This window comes from Sciurus vulgaris (genome assembly GCF_902686455.1).
Source record: "Sciurus vulgaris genome assembly, chromosome: 13".
Lineage (NCBI taxonomy): Eukaryota > Metazoa > Chordata > Mammalia > Rodentia > Sciuridae > Sciurus > Sciurus vulgaris.
The window spans coordinates 76,547,162-76,570,977 of record NC_136474.1 but is presented as its reverse complement, the minus strand read 5'-3'; the positions used below and the strand labels follow the sequence as shown (position 1 = coordinate 76,570,977).

General features: G+C 36.7%; 1 protein-coding gene across 2 annotated transcripts in view; it reads right to left on the bottom strand.

The window, feature by feature from the left end:
- The window catches only part of DCC (DCC netrin 1 receptor), a 1,229,995-nt gene that overhangs the window by 1,026,759 nt on the left and 179,420 nt on the right, over nt 1-23,816 (bottom strand). The window lies entirely within an intron of this gene.

Below are 23,816 nucleotides of genomic sequence, written 5' to 3'. Positions count from 1 at the left end.
ATTGATCTTGGACTTCCCAGGCTCCAGAAGTAAAAAAATAAATTCCTACAGTTGAAACCACCTACTCAATGGTATTTTATTATAGCAGCACAAGCTAAGACAGCCTTAATTAACATCATTCAAAACATAGGTTGCAGGGTTGATGGTGAAACTCAATTAAATTGATTTGCCCCCTAGGTTGACACATGAAGGAGTTGAGTTTCTTCCAAAATATTTCACTAATTTATACTTACAACAAAAAAATTAATTTATTAAAATTTCAAAAATATTTAATAAATATAGGATGAGTTTTTTTTTTTTTTTCCAAAGTCAGAGCATCACATTCTGAAGATACACATGCAAAGTGGGGAAAACAAGAGATTATCTTCTAGAAAAAACAAAGTCCTTCAGCATAACTTTTGGCCTCAGATGTACCCACATATCTATTTCTGTCCTGAACAGTTCATCCTTTTCCTTAAATATTCTCCTTACACTTGCAGAAATAAATGAATCTAAAAATCACTTGTTAAAAGATATGTAGTGATTTCTAAGTGTGCACATACTATGTTCATAGCTTTTCTCATTTTTAAAATTTTTTTCTTTTTAGATACACATGACAGTAGAGTGTATTTTGACATGTTATATATGGAGTATAATGTCCCACTGTTTTGATTGTACATGGTGTGGAGTTACACTGGTTGTGTATTCATATATAAACACAGGAAAGTCATGTCTGATTAAAATGCCACAATTTTTTAAAAGCAAAGCATATATTTGACAGAGAGAGAAACAATAAATATAACAAAATGCTCATAATTTTAAAACAGCATCTGAGAAATGTTCATAGCTTTTGACCAGAGCAATGCAACTTTTCCATGGAAATACTACCAACTAAATAAACCAAATACAAACTATTATTTCGTGGCATTTTTAAACAGTATATTATAAAATGGAAGGAACGTTTTCATTTTCAGTCCCTTTAAATTGTTGGCAAATTCTAAATGAAAGAAATGCCCACTGGTAGTCTGAAAATAAGAGAGAATGCATCATAATAGGACAAAAATATTTTGAACACAACCTGTAAGACTGTAATTATTATAGGAGCAAAACCACACAGAAAAAGAACTGAAACAGCAGGTAGGCTACCCACCTCCCAAATCAGAGATGATGGAAGGCATTTCCTAAAGCATGGCCTTCCCACAAATTTCTTCTCCAGGGTCATTATCCACCAAAGTAAAAGTCTCCAGAAAATGCCACCATTAGTATTACTCCATTTAGCGATCGACAGTAGTTTCCACAAAGCAAAGATGAAAATGTATACATGTTACCTGAGATGATTCTGTTGGGAGGATGGGCAGGGCTACAGGAGAAAATGTTCTTTAGATATATTAGTATAGATTTATTGACTATGGTAGCAACCACTTATGCTGCAGGTGGACAAATCTCTTGATGATTCAGAAATTACCTCTCAACCCTAGGTGCTTAGTGGGATACCATGGAGCTGCCACTACTGAGGGCAGTACTGGGAAGATGCTTTGGAGGACTCAGGTATTGAGCAGTTTGGAGCTGTAGCTTAGGAAGAGACCCTTGGGATCTGGGGCTTAGGCTTTGGATAAAGGCAAATTAATGTGGCTCTAGTCTTGCGAACTCCTCTCTGCTTCTAGGATTATTTTGATTTCTTTTTGCAAAATACTAGACATTAAACAAGTAAGCTTTCACTGTTGAGGTAGAAGACAAGAAGGAGAAGACAAGAGAGGGGAGAATACTGCAGGAATTTTCTTCCCTGTCTTCCTGTCCACCAAGCCTCTCACCCTGTTTCTTTGCTCAAACACTTCAGTCTATTACAGTTCATTGAAAATTTCTAATTCTTCAAGCAATTCCCACTCAACTGCCAGGCACCCCTCAATCTCCATGGCAATTAGCCAGATGTCAGCCATCCTCATTTCTACATCATTTAGTCATGGTATGATAACAGCTTTATAAACCTATAGGAAACCTTCTCCAGAGCCAGAAGAGTCCTACACAGAGGCAAATGCAATCAGATCCTCTCTCTATTCTTCTAATTTTGCTTTATCAAATCCTCTCCTACTTGTTCCCATTCCATCATCTGTTCAGGTCTCATTACAACTTGCCCAGACATTCTAAATAGCAAAGTTAGTGGAGATGATTAAGCTACCATACCTTTTAAAATTAAGTGTCTTTTCTTATCAGCAAAATCTGCACATAAGCATCTACTCTTGCCTACTCTCATCAGCCTCTCTTTAAAAATTAATACAAATTAAAAGATCCCTACTGCACTGAAGTTCACACATAACAAACAAGTCCACTCTTAGGGGCCTGTAAGACTTGACTTGATGAGCAAATACCAGGCACAGAAAGCAGAAAACTTGGAAAGCTGCAGACTGAACCTCAGATAAGCAGGAGCTCATACAAGGTCAGACAAACTCTGGCCAGTACATTACCTAAGTTCTCTCATGCAGGTGCATGTTTCAAAGGCATGTGGAGTTAATAAACAGGAAAGCTGTCATTCAGAAAGATCCAATGATCTGAAGAGGAAATCTTTCCACACATCGCTAACAGCGTGGATAAAACCAGCCCCCAAAGCCTATATATTCCACAATCCCATGGATAGGTAGTTCACATTGTAAGCCATGGTGTTGAAGTCTGAACAGTGGTTCTCCAGAAATGGAGTTGGAAAAGTAGTCACACGGGAGTCCTCCTTGTGCTGCTCACACTCTGTGTCTTGATCTGGGGGCTGGTTATACCAATGCATTCATTTTCAAGTGTCATTCATCTGTTTACAACATATAACCCTTTCTGCCTAGGTGTTATACTTCAAAGAACTACTCCTGCAGCACATTCTATCAAGTCCCTTCCAAACCAACATGCAGAATTCATCTCTAAACCAGGAGTCTCTTAAGTGGAGTCTCAGAAAACAGTGGATCTATGGGAGAAGATTCTTTGGTGTTCAGGAAAAAAAATGTTGGAATTTCCTTTTATAATAATTATATCTAAAAAAGATGTGAAAAAAACATTTAACTTTACAAATGTCTAAATCATGGATTGTCTCTGACACCCTTTCTCTGTCCAAAATTAGAAGTGTTACTGAACAGTTCAGCAACCCAAGTAGCCCTCCTGGTGCCCTTGGATAACAGCGCCTCTCCTCCTCCCATCTCCAGTCCTCAACAACCATGAATCTTTCTCCATTTCCATATATAATTGCTTCAAAAAAGTAACACATTTCCTTAGCCCATTTGTTGATTGGACTATTTGTATTCTTGGTGTAGAGTTTTTTGAGTTCTTCATAGATTCTGGAAATTAGTGCTCTATCTGAAGTATGAGTGGCAAAGATATTCTCCCACTCTGTAGGCTCTCTCTTCACATTACTGATAGTTTCCTTTGCTGAGAGAAAGCTTTTTAGTTTGAATCTATCCCAGTTGTTGATTCTTGCTTTTATTTCTTGTGCTATGGGAGTCCTGTTAAGGAAGTCTGATCCTAAGCCGACATGTTGAACATTTGGACCTACTTTTTCTTCTATAAGATGAAGGGTCTCTGGTCTAATTCCGAGGTCCTTGATCCATTTTGAGTTGAGTTTTGTGCAGGGTGAGAGATAGGGGTTTAATTTCATTCTGTTGCATATGGATTTCCAGTTTTCCCAGCACCATTTGTTGAAGAGGCTGTCTTTTCTCCATTGCATATTTTTGGTCCCTTTGTCTAGTATGAGAAAATTGTATTTATTTGGGTTTGTGTCCATGTCCTCCATCTGTACCATTGATCTACCTGTCTATTTTGGTACCAATACCATGCCATTTTTGTTACTATTGCTTTGAGAAGAAGATCTACAAGCAATCAACAGATATATGAAAAAATGTTCACCATCTTTAGTAATAAGAGAAATGCAAATCAAAACTACCCTAAGATTCCATCTCACCCCAATTAGAATGGCGATTATCAAGAACACAAGCAACAACAGGTGTTGGCGAAGATGTGGGGAAAAAGGTACACTCATACATTGCTGGTGGGGTTGCAAATTAGTGCAGCCACTCTGGAAAGTAGTATGGAGATTCCTCAGAAAGCTTGGAATGGAACCACCATTTGAACCAGCTATCCCACTCCTTGGTCTATACCCAAAGGACTTAAAAAATCAGCATACTACAGAGATACAGCCACATCAATGTTCATAGCTGCTCAATTCACAATAGCCAGATTGTGGAACCAACCTAGATGTCCTTAAATTGATGAATGGATAAAGAAACTGTGGTATGTATATACAATGGAATATTACTCAGCCATAAAGAATGAAAAATTATGGCATTTGCAGGCAAATGGATGAAACTGGAGAATATCATGCTAAGTGAGATAAGCCAATCTCAAAAAACCAAAGGATGAATGATCTCACTGATAAGTGGATGATGGCACGTAATGGGGGGTGAGAGGGGGCCAAGAATGGAGGAAGGAAGGACTATATACAGGGAAAAGAGGGGTGGGAGGGGTGGGAGGGAAAGGAAAAAATAACAGAATGAATCAAACACCATTACCCTATGTAAATTTATGATTACACAAATGGTATGCCTTTACTCCATGTACAGAGAAACAACATGTATCCCATTTGTTTACAATTTAAAAAAAAGTAACACAAGTGGAATCATACAGCATGTAACCGTTTTGGATAGACTCACCTAACATAAGTCCCTGGAGATTCATCTAAGTTATTGTACATTTTATTGCTGAGTAGTATTTTACTGTGTGTAGGTCCCATTTGTTTAACTTCTCACTTGTTGAATGACATTTAGTCTATTTAAAATTAGTTGGCAAAAATGAAATTTAACCTGTATCTCTCACTCTGTGCGAAACTCAACTCAAAGGAGATTAAGAATGTAGGCATTAGACTAAAGATCCTGTGCCTACCCGAAGAAAATGTAGGCCCAACCCTCCATCATGTCAGCTTAGGAACTGTCTTCCTTAACAAGACTCCTAAAGCACAAGAAGTAAAATCAAGAATCAATAAATGGGATGGTATCAAACTAACAAGCCTCTTCACAGCAAAGGAAATAATTAAGAACATGACGACAGAGCCTACAAATGGGGAGAAAATCTTTGCCACCTGTACCTCAGATAGACCATTCATCTCCAGGATAAAAAAAAAAAAAAAAAAAAAAAAAAATCCAAAAGCACCAAAAAAAAAAAAAAAAAAAACCAAATAATCCAATCAATAAATGAGCCAAAAAATTGAACAGACATGTACAATAGTAATACGAATGGTCAACAAATATATGAAAAAATGTTCAACATCTCTACCAATTAGAAATATGCAAATTAAAACTACATTGAGATTTCATCTCACTCCAGGCAGAATGGCAATTATCAAGAATACAAGTTACAATAAATGTTGGTAAAGATATAGGGAAAAGGTACATTCATACATTGCTGGTGGGACTGCACATTGGTGCAGCCACTTTGGAAAGTAATATGGAGACTCCTCAGAAAACTTGGAATGGAACTACCATTTGGCCCAGTTATCCCACTCCTTTGGTATTTACCCAAAGGAATTTAAATCAGCATACTACAGTGACAGAGTCACATTAATGTTTATAGTAGCTCAATTCAATATCTGAACTATGGAACCAACCTAGATGCCCTTCAACAGATGAATGGATAAAGAAAATGTGGTATATATACACAATGAAATATTACTCAGTCATAATGAAATCATGGCATTTGCAGGTAAATGGAAGGAACTGGAGACTATCATGCTAAGTGAAATAAGTCAGTCCCCAGAAAACCAAACTGAATGTTCTGATATGCAGATGCTAACTCACAATAAGGGGTCAGGGGAGAATAGAAGTTCACTGGATTTGACAAAGGGGAATGAAGGGAAGGGAGGAGGTATGGGAACAGGAAAGACAGTAGAACGAATCAGACATCACTTTCCTATGTTCATATATCAATAAATGACCAGTGTAACTCCACATCATGTTTAACCATAATGGGATCCTAATTAGAATAAGTTATATTCCATGTATGTATAAAATGTCACAATACCCTCTGCTGTCATGTATATCTGGAAATAACAAAAAATGAAATTTGTCTGCTAGAAATAGAATTGCTATGAACATTTATGAGTATGTTTTTCTGTGAATATGTATTTTCATTCCTCTAAGATAAATGCCCAGGAGTGCAAGAGTTGAAAAGCTATGGACAAGGAGAAAATATTTTCAAAACCTATCTCTAAAAAAGGGTAGGCATCTAGAATATACAAGGAACTCTCAAAACTGCAAAATAAAAACAATGAACCACATGAAATGGAGAGTCTATACAGATGGCAAGTATGTACACAGAAGAGGTACATATGAGGTTCGTATAGCATTTCAATACTATGTAATCCAGTATTTCTGTTTCGCTTTTAACTGTCACACTGCTTTCCACCATGGCTGAGCCTTCGTGGGTCCCACTAGCAATATCTGATGGATTTCCTTTCTCTGCGGCCTCAGGGGCACTTCCTGTTGTTGCTGTTCCCTACACCGTCGAACTCTTAGTTGTGTATCACCTTGTGGGTTCAATCTGTTTTTCCCTGAAGACTAATAATACTGAACATCTCTCATATACATACTTTCCAAATATTCCATTGTGTATACAGACCACATTTTTTTTAGTCTATCGTTCATTTTCACTTTACAATTTTTGAGAATTTCTTATATAATCTATATTCTTGCCCTTTCTCTGAAACGTTTTAAAAATATCTTCTCCCTCTCTGTAGCTTTTCAACTCTTCATAGGGTCTTTTGCCAAGCTTAAGATTTTGATTTTGATACTATCTAATTGTTTAAATTTTCCTTTTATGGATTTTTCTTCTGGTATATGAGAACACTTGACTTAGCTGTAGGTCCCAGAGATTTTGATCCTAAATACGTTTTTCTTTTTATGTGCATGTTATGGTTTGGATGTGAGGTGTCCTGCAAAACTAAGGTGTGAGACAATGCAAGAGGGTTCAGAGGGGAAGTGATTGGGTTGTGAGAGTCTTAACCCAATCCATGAATCAATTCCTGATGGAACTGAGTGGTAATTAAAGAGAGGGGTGTGGCTGGAGGAGGTGGGCCTTGGGTTGTGGATTTGGGGTATGTATTTGTATCTGGCAAGTGGAGATCTCTCTCTTTCTTTGCTTTCTGATCATCATGTGAGGTGCTTCCCTCTGCCACTCTCTTCACCATGATGTTCTGCCTCACCTCAAGACCCAATGAATGGAACTGGTCTTAAATGGACTCAGACCTCTGAAACCGTGAACCCTCAAATAAACATTTCCTTTCTATAGTTGTTCTGGTGGGGCCTTTAGTCACAGCAGTGAAAAAAAAAAAAAAAACTGACTAAAATAATGCTTAGGTCTATTTTGAGTTCATTTTTTTAAATGGAATTTAGGTTGCAGTTCAGTTTTTATTTCTGTCTACAGATATACATTGCTCCAACACCATTTATTGAAAAAGATTTCTTTCTTCCATTTAATTTGCTGTAGGCCCTTGTCACTAATAGGTTGAGAATATTACATGGGTTTATGCTCTATTCTGTTCCAAGGTTCTTGTATATCTATCCCTCCATCAATTCCCCAGTGTCTTAAATTTTTGTGTTTAAGTTCATGAGAGAGACTGTCTGTGGTTTCCTTTCCTTACTAGATTTGTCGGAGGTTTGTTATCAAGATAATATTAGTTTCATGAGATGAGCTGGAAAAAGTTCTCTCCTCTTCTGTTCTCTGGAAAACACTGAGTATGTGGTTTATGTATTTATGAGACATTAGTATTTAACAAAGTAGATTAGGAGTTGATGATCAAACAATTCCACTGATGGGGTACAGTATACTGAAGCGTAGCTTCTCTAAACATGGTAACATTTCTACTTATTTTCCACCAAACTACTTTTTATATAGCTTTGATCTTTTCACTTCTCATTTTAATGATAATGAATCCATCGCATTTGATTTCTATTATGCTTGGAAAATTTGAAAGGCATGCCAAGAATTTTAGTGAATTGATAATCTACCCATTTGATAATAAGAAGCAACAGGCTTAAAAGAAAAAGTTATACAGCTCACATTTTAAGACACAACAGCTTCATTCATACAAATAATCAGTGGTTCTCCATGGAGGGAAAGATCTGTGTCCCACATGGGACATTTGGCAATGTCTGTAGACGTTTTTGGTTGTCTGAGAAGTCTGTGCTACTCACATCTAATAGGTGAAGACCAGGGATACTGTAAAACATCCTACAGTGTACAAGATTTCACCCCATAAGAAAATATATGTGTTCTGAAATATGAAAAATTTTGAGGTTTAAAAACTGTTCAGAGCAACACAGATTGTTTCTATAAATTTCAAAGTACAACTTTATTTTTCTCTCCACGTATCTATGTGTGTATGTGCCTGCACATGAATCCATGTATATGTGTATACACACATGCATATTATGTTCAATATATGTATGCATGCATAAATTCACACATGATTGTATTAAAGAATAACTAAATAAAACTCTGCTACAGAACTAAAGTTGGAAAAAATTTTCTTCAACTCTCTTGTGGCAGTAAGAAAATGAAAAAGTCAAAAAGAGGAAATAATAGGAACAGATGACACCTACAGAATGTGAAAGAAAAATACTGTGAATAAAATATGACATGATGGAAATGTGTCCTTTAGGTCACTTCCCACAGTCTTGACCTGCTGTAGCACTTCTGTGTTAATCAAAATGGAACAAATCTCTAAGGCTTTTTGCTGGGCGTTTGCCCAATGTGAGTGAGAAGTAATGAGGGAGTGGAGGAGCCCAGGGTCCACCATTCACCTTGGGTAGAGTCCAAGAGCCTGAACACCACGCAGCATGGAAAAAGGGGCCCCAATCCTTGATCCTAAGAGCCAGGAGTCCTAAGTTTGGTTCCAACTGTCATTTACTACCTATTGATCATATTTCTTCATCTATAAAATGCATTGGTGTAAGCATTTAACAAATAGCATTTTACATCATACCTGACTGTCTTCTAGTTGGGAAAAGAATATTTTTTGTCATAGGTTTGTTTGAAGAGCAAATAATAATATGATATGACGATGTTTAATATAAGCCAGGAACAATTCTATGAGCTTTGTACAGATATCGACGCATGAAGCCCTTTGAAGTATGTACTAGTATTAACCCCAACTGGTAGAGGAGGAAACTGAATTCAAGATCACGTCACAGGTTCAAGATCGTACTAGTAATTAGTGACCGGGTTAAAAATCAGGAAGTTGTGTCCCGTACTCTGAGAAACCACACTGAGAAGTACAAGAGCAACAGGTAAATGTCAGGGCTCAGTGTGGGGCTTTCTTAGAAAAAGCAAAACCAAACCATCAAACCATCTGTTACTAGTTAACTATCCTGCTCACCAAGCTGCCATCGCTTCTTCTCTGGATAACTACAATCGCCTCTTACCTGGTTTTTCTGCTTCCATCTTTTTCCACCTATAGTCTTTCAACCCAGAACAGTAGAGTGGCCCTTCCAGGGAACACGAGAATCATAGGACTACATGGATCTGTGTTTTTCTGTTCTTGACTTCCTCTCCATTCCTATCTATGATATATTTCTTAACTCTTCTTTGGCCACATGGGCCTTCCTTGATATTCCTGGAATGAATAAAACATATACCTACTTCTGAAAGGTATATTTTATGCTGGCAGGCATACCTCATCCTGAATACTTTTCTTCCAACTTATCCAGACAACCCCATTTAAAATAGTAGCTACTGTCAACTCCATCCCTTTTTACCCCACTTTAATATTTTTCAAAGCATTTGTCTTGCCTTGATATCATGCAGTAGACACTAATTACTCACTGTATGTTTCCTTCACTGGATGGAGGCCCCATGAGGACAGAGCTTCCTTCTATGGCATTGAATCCTCAATGCCTACAATTTTCATCCAGCACATACATAGTGACTATTCAATAAAGGAAACCAAAATTTTTTTAAGGCATGACAGCTTGAAAAGATTAAAACCTACCCAAATAGGCATATCAAATTTAAAATCCAAAAGGGTTTTGGAATGGCCCAAAACAATCTAAAACACAGCAAAGTAAGAACATCAGCAGGCAAGAAGTTCACCAAAGTTGTTCAGGATACTGAACACAGGCTTATGAAGATGTATTCATGGGATTATGTGGAGGAGGAAGAAAGGCAGGAAAAAATGGCAAATTTGTAAGTGACATTAGATGAAATCGTTTCCTCAGTAAAAAGTAACAGCTAATGAAAAAGTCTAGGTGAAGAATAGGGCCACAGAATATACAGAAAACATGTCACAGTCTTTGAATAGCTTTACGACTTCTATCTTTTTTTTTTAATTTTAAAAAAATTTTAATTTAATTTTATTTTTTAAAATGTTTTACAGATTGCATTTTGATTCATTGTACATAAATGGGATCCATCATTTTGTTCCTATGGCTGTGCACAATGTAGATGATATTATCCTAAGAAATTCAGAAGACATGGTTGAAGTGGCACACACCTGTAATCTCAGCTACTCATGAGGCTGAGGCAGGAGGATGGCAAGAGGAGCCAGCTCACCTGGACAACTCACAAAAAACCTGTCTCAAAATTATGAAATAAAAAGAAAAATGAAGAAGGATGCCACTCAGTAGTTCTTGCCTAGCATGCTTGAGATCCTGGAATCAATACCAAAAAAAAAAAAAAAAAAAAAAAAAAAGCCAAAACAGAAAGAAGATTCACAAGGACATGCAAACAATAGGATGTTAGCATGTCAGCCCTATAATCTAATCTGGTCCAATGACATCTCCAAGTAGTGTTTTTTTTTTTTTTTTTTCTTGTTTGTTTGCGGTGCTGGGGATTAAACCCAAGACCTAGTACTTGTGAGGCAAGCACTCTACCAACTGAGCTATATCCCTAGCCTCCAATTAGTTTTGATACTTTAAATAAGTCATTTAATATAGATGAGTCTCAGTGTATTCATACATGAGAATAAAATGCTGTCAGATTAAAATTGAGGTGAACTCTGTAGTGGCAATTCCTAGCCTCAGTACCATTGGCATTTGGAGCTGGATAATTCTTCATTGTGGGGCTGTTTTGTGCACTGTAAGAGGTACAACTGCAACACTGGCCTCTAACTATGAGATGTCAGTGCCATCTATTTGACCCCCAGGGCCCGACTTAAAAATATCTGTAGACGTTGCCAAAGGCTCCCCAGGGGGTACGATAACCTTCTTGTCCACTGAAGACCATTGCTTCACACATTGGAGGCATTCTTTCCTTTTCCACATTGAAGAGCTGCACATTCCAGATAAGTAATGGGAACATTTTCTTCTCTTCTTCCAAATTGTTTTCCAGGGCTTCTGTCTACATTATTTCCCCTATGAAACAGGTTACGAGGCATCTTCTAAACTCTCTCTTTAGAACTTGTCTGCAGTATTCAACTTGGGAATTAGTGTTTACAGCTTACCCTACAACTGTGCAAGGAACGTGAATTCGTCATTTCCATCCCCATCATCACAACCTACTCTAATTTGTAGTCAGATCAGAGTATTTCAATATATTCCTGTATATGCAATATTTAAATGGAATATGCACTATGAACCACAGGTAAAAAATGAATATGTCCTATGAGCCAGAGATGTAATTTTAAGTTTTGGAGTTGCCACACTGACGAAGCAAAAAAGAAACCAGTGAAATTATCTTTACTAACTTTTTTGACTCAACGTACCCAAAATATTTTTAACTTAACATCTGTCAATATTGAAATTTTATTAAGGAGGTATTTCACTAATCTCTCATTACTAATGAGTATTTTTCATGCCAGTGTACATTTTACACTTACAGCACATCTTAATTCAGATGCAAAATTCCTCACTGGCTATATAACTGATCTGTATTTAGATTTCATAAAATTAAAAGTTGGAAAAAATAGAGTCGCATATTCAAGTTGTTTCTAAACATACTTTGAAAACTGTTTTGTAATAACTGAATTGAGTATTAGGTTTTAAATTAAATTAAAATTAAAGTTAAACAAATCTGAAGATTAGTTTCTCAGCCAATCACACCGGTTCCTTTCTGGGTTCTCAACAGACACGTGTGTTAGGTCATAGAGATCTGGACGAAATCTCTGCTGAGGCAACATGCTTCAATGTCTGATGGTTTATTCTGTACAGTAGCATTTTGTATGTTTGAACACTTCTCCTTTCAAACATTCTGAAGAAATTCCATGCACCAGTGTTCTAGGATTAGGTAATTTTTTTTTTCATCCTTTTCCAATGTTTATGAAATTTTTAATTATATCACTTTTAAATCTTAACATTCCCTGAATATAAATCACCAATAATTTACAGGCAGTTTCCATATGGAATCACTTTATATTTGCAGTCAATTGAGTTACTGTTCTCTGGACCTTCTCTGGCTTTTTTCATACCCTTTATTTGATTCATTGATCAAATTTGAAAACAATATTGGAGGTGTGATCCAACATTTATTTAATATAAAAACATGGTGTATAATCTGAAATTGTAAATATACTTTTTTTTTCTTCCTATAGACTGAAATTCTAAACCTTTACAGCTTCTGAGGAGAATCAGGCATGTAGTAATAATGCTAAAATGTGATTATCATTAGTGATTTACCCACTCCACATTTGAGACTGACTGCGTTAAGACAATGAAATCTTAAATTTAACACAAATTGCTATGAAGCAGTATCATGAGAATAAAAGAAAATAACAGAAAATTGGACAACCCCCTTGTCTAACATAAGAAAACTATCTAAAAATAGAGACCCATAGAGTTTAGGATGGAATTTTATTTTCTATTGGCAGGAGCCAATCAGAAAAAGAAGAAAAAATGTATTGTTTTGTTTTTAATTCTTTTTTTACTTAAAGATGGACTTTTATTTATTTTATTACTTTTATTTATTTTTATGCCATGCTGAGGATCAAACCCAGTGTCCCACATGTGCTAGGCAAGTGCTCTACTACTGAGCAACTGTCACAGCCTGAAAAAATGGTTTAATAACAAAAGATGCTCTGAGGACTTCTTTCCCTCCAGAAACAGTGTAGTTTTGAATTTTATTTTTATTTGGTAGAGTAATGGGCAAATTTAGCTGGGAACATATTGATGAGAAAAGACATACACAGGTCGATTTCATGTCTGTAGCCCTTGCTGGAAACTTAGGAGATCTCATACTTTACTTCCCATTCACCACTTGCTAAATTTACTCTCTGGCAACTGATAGATTGGGTGTTGAATTTTACAAGATAAACTTCTGTCACTTTGGAAGTTCCCTTACAGGACTGTCTCTGATTTAGCTTTAACATCTCTCATCTATGATGTGCTTATTAAGAATGCAAATGCTTAATCTGTTCATGGTCAAAGCTTTTAAACACAAACCTTAGTAAAGTCATTTCTGTATAATATACTGGATACTTAATGATGAGCACCGTGTTAATATATTTGACTCTGCGAAATTTGAAATGATTAGAAAAATAAGATCTTAGTCCTGTTCACTAGACTTTGATTTCATTTGACAGAAATTAATTAGTTCAACCTGATTGGCTCAGTTTAATAATAACAATAATGGAAAGCCAAATACTACAGCCCAACAGAGAATAAGACTCCTTGGAAAGGATATGAGATTCCTATTAGGTGCTAAGGGATTAGCATCTTATCTCAAGTTAACAAACAGCCTTGGTATATTAGTCCTTTTAACTATTTGGTGTCCAATCTGTGTCTTGCAATATTACCTTTGGACTGATTCCAAAGCTCACTTTGAGAAGTCCTTTTTATGTTCCTCTCCCCCTCTTTAATCAATATAATCCATCACCAATTTGAACTTTAAATATAATTATCTAAAATATCAATGATACGCCCATAATGACTGTCACTTTAAATTCCCCCTACACTTTATTGTTCGTAATCATTCCTCAAAAATTTTACTGAAATGGAGAAATAATTGTATCCATGACCAGCAGTGACAGTAGAGATGATAAAATAGCAATATCTAGTAATTATGGTTTCATTAATAGAAATGCTGAATATATATTCGTTGGTAAGAAGACATAATCTATTTCCACAGAGAGGAGTGTGGGAGACAAAGGGAGGAAGAGCTTTTTGTATACATTAAGGATTTAGCATGTTAAATGTAGACTGTTAGGAAATCACATGAGATGCATCATAGTGACTAATGTTAATGTAACACAGGCAAATAACTTCCATTTAATAATTTCCTAATATCAGAAAACACATATTGCTTTATTCATCCTAATGGCACACAACCAATATCTACAAATACAATGATCACAATACAACCTATCCACATATGGGTATACAAATATGTAGTATTTGTAGTATTTATGACTATATTTTATTCAGATGATCCCTTTTATAACAGGAATCATGCTTTTATGTTCCACAGGTCAATTAGCATAGTTCAACAAAATCTAATCAATCATAAATCCTTCATATTAAATGAAGACTTTTATATTTAAGCAGGTGCCTTAAAAAGTGATCCCATTTAGTGGAATATATTCAAAATTTTAATTTAAGTCAGTCTTTTAAAAAATAGCATAGAATCAAGAATTATGTAAAATCACCCACCAAATTATAATTATTGAGAATCAAAATACCTAGCTGCAAAACAAAGTGGAAAACAAATACCATCCTGCTACAATTCTGATGGGAATTTGGTATTGCATGGGTATAGAAATGATGATGCTGTGAGCACATTAATAAATTCACACTTTCCTAACCCTGGCAGGCATTTCTGTGAAGACGGTGACATGTGCAAATGTGTTTTCTCACCACCAAAGAAGTATTTCAATAAAATTTGCAGATTTTTATAAATGACCTTTTTAGCACAACTGATCTGCATTAACAAGTACTTCAAAAATATCACAGCTGTTTCAAAATTTCTTTGATAAAATCCATGACATTTTGTCAACATCAAATATGCCCAGGAGGGGTGGTCATCCTTCCAATTTCCATTTCATTATTTTATAATTTTATTATAAATCTGTTCATCACAAATAATGTGTCTACAAAACAGACAAAATAGAAGTCTCATATGTCTTCATTTTTTGGCTTGAGCTCAATTCCGTGATGGATTATACCAAGGCAAAGGGCAAACTCTACCAGTTTTCTTTGATCATGATACTGGATATTTTTTGGATACCTTCAGATATTAGAAAGTGATTAAATAAACTAGATTGTTCCTGATAGTCTATATATAAAGTTTCTTTTGTGTCTTTGGTAAAGATTCAACATTTTCTTTAAATAATCATTTCTTTCTAAAAAAATAAATGTTGGAGAAGAGTAAGATCTTAAGGGAGAACTGGGTCCAAATCTAATCCACTCTGTAGTCGTGTAAACGAGGCAATTCTTTTATCCTTTCTGTGTCTCAGTTTTCTTGTAGGTAAAACTGTGGAAATAAGAATTGCCTTCCTTAACTCATAAGTTTTCTAAAAATCAAGCCATATATTAATAGTATTTGGAAAGTATAGAGAATTAAATGAAAATATTTTAAGATGGAAATTGGACAGAACACTGCCGAACACCAGGGAGGGACACTCAGAAACCATGGTTGACTTTTCAGAAGACTTATTTTGCCCAAGATTGCCTGTATGGAGAGCTGATGTATTTTCTTGTCTTTCTCTTTCCTCTACAAATAGATGCTCTGTAAAATTCCTGCAATTTTGGGGTTGCATCATTAAAAAAAAAAAAAATAGGAGTGTTTCATTCTGAACATTTCTAGGATCATTTTTTAAGTTATTGGAAATATACACCAGAATAAGGCAAATAATTTGATGTTTATAAGGTACCTACTGTAAGTCACAGTAGACATTTTGGTATTTTCAAAACCTGAATTGTCAGACTGCTACAGATTGTCAAGTGGGATTTAGGTAGAGAAGGCTGGTGAAGCAGGCTGCAATTGGTCACGTACACACAGGGCAAGAGGGGGAGAAGACAGAGAGTAAGAAGGAATTGAGGGAGAAAAGGAAAGAGAGAAACTGGTCACATCATCTGCAGATATACTCTTCATGGTTTTGAGATATCCCACTCTGGTTATTGCTTAATTCACTTTGCTCCATATCTTGCAATAGATTTTGGACTCAAAATAGAATCAGCCCAGGCTGGCAGGGACCAGGGATCCCAAGCACACTAGTAGGACTCTGAGGACTAAGTCCCAGGAGCTCTGTGGTTTATTTTTAGTTTAACATGAGTTTAGGGAGAGACTACTAGCCCATTCTTTCATGGGCTAAGGAAGATGAACAGACATGCTTCTGAATTAAGGAATTCAGAGTTTTGGTGCAACAAGACAAGAACTTACTAGCCAGTTCCTGGATACCAGTGTGTAACCCTTTCCCACTGAGATTGCTAGATTTAAGAGCTTTGTTATGCTGAAATTAGAAAGAAAGAACAGAGTTGTCAAATTCTTGACTTGTATGAGGTTGGGTGTCAATAGCTTTATCCAGATATTAAATGAATAAATGACCTTGGGTACCCAGCAATCGCTTCCCATTCTGCCCCTGAGGTAGCAGCCAGAGATCCTCTGAACTGAGGTAGGGAGGGGTGGAAAAGAGAGAAGGTCAAGAGAGGAGAACAAGAAAAGGAATGTTATCAAGTGGAGAGGAAAGCTGTTTTGTTCTGCTTACGCCCTGCAGCCATTACAGTACATGGATTCCCAGAACTCCCTACTTCCCCATGGCAGAACATACAGGAGTGTCACCTCCATAGGATGTCCAGGCAGATGTATCTAAAACAGCTTCCATGAGTGACCTGAGTAACTAACAGGAGCCAGTCACATATCTTCTCAAGTGACCAGGAGAGGCATAAATAAAACACCAATGTAAGGAGACTAAGAGGGGCCCCTCCATGAAAGTGGAGGACCCTACAAATGAAAGAAGCATGGATTGGGTGGTTAGGCCTCAGATGAGAACACTGTCACTCCAGAAGATGTCAGCATGGAGCAGTGACAAAACTCAAAAGTAGAAAGACCCATTATCATCTGTAGATGGGAACGCCCAAAGAATTCTGTCACCAAAACTACATGAGAACATGCCGTAGGCTGAACTCAGGCACGTGGACTCTCAACGCTATTGCATGCACTTATTATTATATGCATATGAGATACATATGTTCAGGAACTGAGGGGGGTCATCCTTCCATTTACTCAGGTTTCTTACATAAGTAAGTGGAAACATGTACATTACTTCAGGGATTTTAAAAATATTTTTAGAAATTTAGTGCATTACAGTTTTCAATAATAGGATTCATTTTGACATATTCATGAATGCATAAACATAGTTTTCTCCACTTTAATTCCCAGTATGACCCCCTTTCTTCCCATCCTCCCTCCCCTAATCCTCTTCCTTCAGCTCTACTGGTCTTCCTTCTGTTTATTTATTTTTAGTTGATGCATTATAGTTATATATAAAATTGGAATGCATTGTGGTATATTCATACATGCATCTACATAATCTGGCTAATTTTCAAGAGTAAAGATGGGCATAGATTTAGCCAAAAAATATGCTGCTTTGCTTAACCTTCATTTCAAGAGCTTGAACACACATTTTTAGATCAGCAGGACACCACGACTGTAAGAAGGGTGACCTGAGTCCCAATTGCCTGGAGCATGTTCAGTGTGATCATCAGCAGCCCCTTTTCACTCTCAAGAGTATTCTAGTTTAAGCAATTAATTACAGAGTCATTCATCCTCTGATTTCTATTTTGTCTGTCACTTTACTAATGGAATATTTTATTTTGGAATCAAACAGATGTTACTTTAAGATGTTGCTATGGTGTAGTATTTTTTTTGAAGTAAGATAAATAATTGAATAAAGATAATTCCCAATTTTATTCATCTCTTCTTCTTCCTGAGATAGGCTTTTCTGAGAAGGAAAACAACTAAAATACAGTTATTTGTATCGCTGAATCAAAATTTCAAGTGGCAAATGTCTGACAGAGGCAAATATTAGCAGGACAGCAGACTATAGAATGCAAATCAGAGCAACTACCAAAAAAAGTTCTGGAATATCTGGGAATTCTCCCAGGATGTCACTAAAGGTACTTCCATATCTGATTCCAAATGCCAAATACATGTAGTATAAACTCTTGCCTCGGGGCTTTTAGAATATCCTGGAAGAATTATGTAGGTTACTGACTTGTGCTGTGTAGGCAGAAATATAGAACCTCGCATGTGGCAAGGCAATAAAGCAAGTATTTGTCAGTTTCCAAATTGGAAGCAACAATGAATTGGCTATTTGCAACCAAGCTATTTCTATAGGCATGATGCAAGAGTCCTTTACTCCTGTTCAGTGATGGGAGGATCAATTCTAGATATATAGTGGCCTGGGATATTTTATCATTATATCTTATAACAATAAGAAAATCTTAAATAGAAACCCACCCAACAGGCTAGTATATCTCCCACTCCCTTTCCTGAAACAGTACATACATGGGAATTTAAAAAGTTTAAAAAATAGTGTCTATAATAAAGGAAATTTTAAGATGCATGGGTTTAGGGGAAATGGTGTTAGCAATAAACACCCACACCAATGAACAAAACAGGTAAGATATTCTTATTCATAACCCATTATCTTTGAGATATACTCCATATTCTTATTTCCACAGAGGTGAATTGAACATATTCTCCTGTATTTGCACTTATACTCCTCTTCTAGATTATAAATTCTATAATTATAACTTACCAAATGCAAAGGCTTAGAACCAAGTTGCCCATTGTAATATCTTTAAATCAAACTTTTATAAAATATTGAGTATAAAAATCAAGTTGCTGAGTTGCTGTAAATAAATGTGAATATGCAGAGTTCTGTGGGTCAGGGTCACAGAACTTCTGATATTTAGAACTTCTATTTATACATTAACATTTATGTCCAAGAATCAGAAATTCTGACAATTTTAGGGCCCCTCCCTTATTTACAAACTAAAGATCTTGGGGAGACAGCATTCAATTATTTAATTTTAATTGTTCCATCCATATAATTGAGATAAGATGTCTGTCCAAAGATAATGAGAAACTTATGATGTCCCCCAAAACCCCATGTATGAGAGAGTACAAGAAGGTTTAGAGGTGAAATAATTGGGTTATCAGAGGCTTAACTCAGTCAGTGAATTAATCCCGATAGAAATTAACTGGTAACTGAAGGTGGAGGGTGTGGCTGGAGGAGGTGGGTCATCAGGAGCATGCCTTTCAAGCATATATTCTGTATCTGGTGATGAAGGCTCTCTCTGTCCCTCTCTCCTCTCTCTCTCTCTGTGCTTCCTCATTGTCATGTCTTAAGCTACCTTCCTCCACCACACCATTCAGTCATGATGTTCAGCCCCACCTCGAGCCCAAGGAATAGTGTCAGCTGTCTCTGGTCAGAGACCTCTGAAACCCTGAGCCCCCCAAATAAACTTTTCCTTTTCTAATTGTTCTTGGTTAGGTCTTTCCATTGTGGAAAAAAAAAAAAGAAAAAAAGAAAAAAACTGACTAAAACTATATGCAAAATAATGGGCAAGCAAGAGATGAATATACCCTTGTAGTGCATTCCACCATTTACTCCAGAAGAAGAAACTATGTATGACATGTGATAAATAGCTGCTCAGTAATTTTGATAGCAGCATATTAGACAGAAAAGATAAGAAGACCTCAGAGACAACAGGCTTGGGTTTAAGTTATGACTCCTCTGTTCTCAATAGCTTTCTTCAGCTACTCTCTGGGACTCAGTTTCCTCACCTGTTCAAAGTCAACAGCAATAACCAAGTACATAACTGCCTCTGAAACTCTTATCATTCCATCTGCTCTCCCCTCCCTGAGTAACAGTTTAGAAGATTGAAATGTGACTTGATAGTTATACTCTCTCTCTCTCTCTTACATTGCCTTTTGTAGCATAAACTTCTACTTAGAAAGACACCATAAAGGCATTCCATTATGTGTAATACATGAATATAAGGTGTGTTTAGAGCCTCATGCTTGAAACTGGCCAAAAGGAAGTGATTGTATTGGAGACTGCAGTAAATTGATTCTGGCATACCATTTGTTGCACGATTACTATACCCCAATTCTTGCCAGATACCTGTTCTATCTTTAATAAAAGTGTGCTGAGAGTCTTTAGAAATAAGAGCACTGCTGCTTATCATTTCAGCAACAATGTGCAAAGCCATGCACTTGGCTGAACAGGCGCTGATGAGCAAAAATCTCTAATACAAAATTACCAACGTGCAAAGATTTCAAATAAAGATGCTTTTACTAAGAGATGACTGTTTTCCTTCTGCTCAACATTACACAGTTATTTGAGGGATTCTGTGACATATAAGAACCAGTAGATTTGCCTTAATTTTAATACCCATAACTTTTGAATATTGAAAGTTATTATGGTAACCATCACAAATTGTTGACCATGTAATATGTACATGTGTCAATTACATGTGTCATTTGCTCTGCATACGTTGCTTAAAGCTTTTGAATCCATAGGGAAATAAATATTTTATGCCCCCTTTGCACTGAGGAAATTGAGAGTCAAAAAGGCTATGTCACTTGCCTGATATCTAAAATCACAAAACTCAGAAGTGTTATCTTTTTTCCCTGCTACCAGATTAAAAATAAATACAAAGCAAAACAAAACTCTATTTCAGACCATGAGAGAAATTTTGAAAGATTTTTTTTTAAGGTTCTAAGTTTAAGGAAATATTATTCAAGTTCATATACACCAATTTTTAAATGATGGAAGTAAAACTTCAGTAGAAAACCACATTCGTTTAAAGGTTTTTATATGGAAAGACAAGGTAGAGAAAGAACTATCCAAGTCACCCATCTGAGAGAACATGGAGTCTGCTTATTAGCAAGAAAATAATCACACAACAGAGAAAACTTGTCTGGCATGCTTACAACACGTATTATAATGGCTGTAATTGTTTTCCTTTCTATTTACTCCAAATTAAATTCTACCAGCCTGCCTGTTTCCCTACTTGATAAACCCAGAATGAATGAAAATCAAGAGGTGAATTCCTTCTAAGAAAGCACTCTTTCTGGATGCTAATATACATGGCTCCTGCTCAAAGTGCTTCTGTTCAAAGCCTTCATCTGCCATTCATGAATTCTTTACATGCGTCCTTGCACCCCTGACTTGATGCTGCTTTGTTCTCAGGCAGTTGACAAGAGCTCACCTCCAGCAGGAAATACTGGTGCAGCCACTTTGTGCTAAATGTTTGCAACCACATCAAGAACAATTGCATCCTGTCACCCGCATCTCTCCTTAGTGTGAGCAGCGAACCTAGAGACAATGATATTTCAGAATGGCCTGCATGTCTAAAGTCTAAAGAAATTAGGGATCATGGCCAGGCTACAACTATTGAGGGTGTAAAAAGGTAGAAGCAGGGAAAGATGTAAATTCATGTCAATTTCAACTCAAAGTCAGTGAAGCAGATTAGATAATATATAGGATTTATCCCCTAAGTCATCCACTCCCTCTTTGGACTTTAAATTGTGCTTGTGACACAGATAACTCTTCAGAATGATTTATGGGGCCCTAACCCGAGTCCCCATCTGTTTGTACCAGGAGTCACTAATGCAAACATTTCCAAAGCAAGGGAGGGAAGCTCTGTATGGGAGTCATTAAAAAGAGACTGGGAAAAACACTAGAAAATATACAGCAGGAAACAGTGTAGAATGTCTCTCTAGGGAGTCAACTCACTGTGACCTAATATTTAAGATTGATTGTCGACAATGTTAGAACATCAGTGGTAAGTAAAATGCACTGAAAGGTCTTTGTTAAACAAGGACCCTCTGTTAATGATGGCTGCCAATAGGTACCTGAAGGGGGATGCATAGGGCAAGGGACAAAGGATACTCCATCAGAAGACTGGGGAGTGGCATTGTCATGCTCCTGCTGGCATCCAATAAGCAGATGAAAGGTAAGGCCTTCACTAGGGCCCAAACCACTTCCAGGAGCCAGACCCTAGAGGACCAGTGCTTCAAAGTAGGCCCACAGTGAATAATTTGTACTCCCTCCCTAAGGAAGATAGATGTGTCTTTATATCTACCTCTTTTCCTCAATTAGAAATGAGGAAATAGACCAAAAATGGCTTGGGGAGCCTGGAATCACTTAGCAAATAGGGACAATCAAGAACTGGAAAGGTCACTCTGTCATTTCAAGTCAGCAATCATTAACCATTAAGTTCCACTCAATAATTCAAACCTGTTTGAATCCCTGGAGCCCCTAGATCTTTGATCAGCACTGTCTGTGTTTCAGGAGTTTGCAATTCAGCTGAAAGAATGGGATATGCAATCATAAATTTATATGAATGAGTTTAAGTACCAAAGAGATACACAATAAGTAAGCACAATGGGACACTGGAACTGGGAAGAAGACACTGGGTGATGAAGTCAGAGAAGATTTTAGAGAAACAAAAACTATGCTGGGTTCTGCTGTGGACGGAATTGTGAGTTCTTACCACCTAAATTCATATGCTAAAGCCCTACATGAGATTGTACAATGAGATTGTATTTGGAGATAGGGCCTTCATGTAAATAACTAGTGTTAAAGAAGCCACTGTGCCTGGTGCCCTTATCATGAAACAGGAGGTCTCTCTCTCTCTCTCTACCACGTGAGGACACAGCAAGAAGGCAGTCTTCCCCAAGCCCAGAAAAGACCCCAAATCAGAAACTAACCATACTGACACCTTAATCTGGGACTTCTTACCTTTGTGTGAAAAAAATAAGTTTAAGCAACTAGTCTGTGATATTTTGCGATAGCAGGACAGATTAGCATCCCAAGAGAGAGAAAGAAAACCATATCCTGAAGATCAGGGGCTAGCCAAAAGATCCAGCCCACCACCACCTGTCTCATATATGAGCTAAGAATGGTTTTTATTTTTTTAAATAATCAGAAGAAGAATAACATTTCGTGACATGTTCAAATTCTATGAAATTCTAATTTCAGTGTCCACAAATGAAGTTTTATTGGAGCATAGCCAAACTCATTCCTACTGTCTATGGTGCCTGTTGCACGGTAAGAGCAGAGTTGAGTTGCAACACCTACTGTATATCTGTAACACCTAAATATTTGTTCTCTGGTCCTTTGCAGGAAAAATGTCGTCAGCCTCTAGTCTTGCCTGGTATGCTTCTCTGACTTAATTGTGCACATGTATCAGCTAGGAATCTTACTAAAATGCAGATTCTTATTCAGCAGATCTGGGTTGGGGGTGTGATTCTGCATTTCTAACAAGCTCCATGTGACGTTGCTGCTACTGTACGTGGACAACCACTTGATTAGGGAAGTTCAAGATCCATTTTATATAAGACCCAGAATTTCATTTACAGGAATGTCTTTCTTAACGATCTTGGTGATTGGGTAATCAACACCAACTGCTAAGGGCAATTTTCTTGGGATTCATCCTAAAATTTAAGTCAGTTCATAACAGGAGATGGATAGGACAAAAATAAAAAGGGAACCCCCAGTTTATGTGTTGACAATTGCAAGCCACTGTAAGAAGGAAAACATGTCAAAGCTGAACATTTGTAGCTTATGTTAAGTAATGATTTAGGCTTTTTTTTTGGAAAAAATTTATGTTGTTTCTTTTTATAATTTTCTCATAAGTAAAGTGGCTTTTTCTCCTTTTTATGTTAAACTCAAATCTCTTTTTTGAATACATAAAAGAGGGAATTTCTGCATGAAATGGACAAGTACAATCCTCTATTTTTTTTAAAAAAAAGATTTTAAAGTAAAACATCTTAAAGTAAATATTGAGATTTAAACTGATGAGAAACAGATTGGATATTGCCTGTCAAAGCCCCAAAGGCCACAAAATAAATGGCAAGGTAACAGCAGTCTCAGC